This window comes from Aethalodelphis obliquidens, unplaced genomic scaffold (genome assembly GCF_003676395.1).
Source record: "Aethalodelphis obliquidens isolate GAN/ISIS:26980383/991018 unplaced genomic scaffold, ASM367639v1 scaffold1, whole genome shotgun sequence".
In the NCBI taxonomy this organism is placed as follows: Eukaryota; Metazoa; Chordata; class Mammalia; order Artiodactyla; family Delphinidae; genus Aethalodelphis; species Aethalodelphis obliquidens.
The window spans coordinates 20,118,506-20,120,161 of NW_020837945.1; the positions used below are offsets into that span (position 1 = coordinate 20,118,506).

Here is a 1,656-nt window from a genome sequence, read left to right on the forward strand (position 1 = left end):
AAACTCCCCCACATACCTGGGTAAGGCAAAAGAAAAAAGAAAAAAAAGGAGACAAAGAATAGGGACGGGACCTGCACCTCTGGGAGGGAGCTGTGAAGGAGGAAAGGTTTCCACACACTAGAAGCCCCTTCGCGGGCGGAGACTGCTAGTGGCGGAGGGGGGAGCTTCGGGACCACGGAGGAGAGCGCAGCCAAAGGGGTGCGGAGGGCAAAGCAGATCGATTCCTGCACAGGGGATCGGTGCCAACCAGCACTCACCAGCCCGAGAGGCTTGTCTGATCACCCGCTGGGGCGGGCGGGGGCTGGGAGCTGAGACTCGGGCTTCGGAGGTTGGATCCCAGGGAGAGTACTGGGGTTGGCGGTGTGAACACAGTCTGAAGGGGGCTAGTGCGCCATGGCTAGCCGGGAAGGAGTCAGGAAAAAGTCTGGAACTGCCTAAGAGACAACAGACTTTTTCTTGCTTCTTTGTTTCCTGGTGCGCAAGGAGAGGGGATTCAGAGCGCTGCTTAAAGGAGCTCCAGAGACAGGCACGAGCCGCGGCTATCAGCGCGGACCCCACAGATGGGCATGAGACGCAAAGTCTGCTGCTGCAGCGACCAAGAAGCCTGTGTGCGAGCACATGTCACTATCCACACACCCTGCTTCCGGGGAGCCTGTGCAGCCCGCCACAGCTAGGGTCCTGTGATCCAGAGAGTTTCCCAGGAAACACACTGCGCACCTCAGTCTTTTGCAACGTCACGCTGGCCTCTGGGGCCGCAGGCTCACCCCGCATCCGTACCCCTCCCTCCCCCCGGCCTGAGTGAGCCAGAGCCCCCAAATCAGCTGCGCCTTTAACCCCGTCCTGTCTGAGTGAAGAAAAGACGCCCTCAGGCGACGTACACGCCGAGGCGAGTACAAATCCAAAGCTGAACCCCGGGAGCTGTGCGAACAAGGAAGAGAAAGGGAAATCTCTCCCAGCAGCCTCAGGAGCAGAGGATTAAATCTCCACAATCAACCTGATGTACCTGCATCTGTGGAATACCTGAATAGACAACGAACCATCCCAAATTGAGGATGTGGACTTTGGGAGCAATGATATATGTTTTTTTTGTTTTTTTTTTTCCCTTTTTCTCTATTTGTGAGTATGTATGTGCATGCTTCTGTGTGTGATTTTGTCTGTATAGCTTTGCTTTAACCATTTGTCCTACGGTTCTGTCTGTCCGGTTTTTTTGTTTGTTTGTTTTTGTTTCAGTTTTTTTTTTAATTAAAAAATTTTGTTTTCTATACTTACCTGGCAGGGGAGATACCATGATCACAAAGGTGGTTTTCCGAGGGAGGGGCTTATCCATTGCACTCCAGATGTGCTGACCCCTGCGATTTCCCCAAATGTGGGAAACTCGACTGCATAATTTGTGGTAGTGGGGTACTGCGTTCATGCTTTCCCCTGAAAAAGGAAAAAAAATTGTTTTCTTAATAAATATTATTTATGTTTTATTTTAGTAACTTTATTTTCTTTTATTTTACTTTATTTTATTTTATTCTATCTTCTTCTTTCTTTCTTTTTTTTTTCTCCTTTTTATTCTGAGCTGTGTGGAGGACAGGCTGTTGGTACTCCAGCCAGGCATCAGGGCTGTGCCACTGAGGTGGGAGAGCCAAATTCAGGGCACTGGTCCACAAG

At 50.5% G+C, this 1,656-nt stretch overlaps 1 non-coding gene across 1 annotated transcript; it reads left to right on the forward strand.

Moving 5' to 3' along the window:
- Window positions 1-1,261: 1,261 nt before the first annotated feature.
- On the forward strand, window positions 1,262-1,425 carry LOC113624125 (U1 spliceosomal RNA). The gene has a single exon (XR_003434232.1). It is a non-coding gene; the product is annotated as a U1 spliceosomal RNA (small nuclear RNA).
- Window positions 1,426-1,656: the final 231 nt, after the last annotated feature.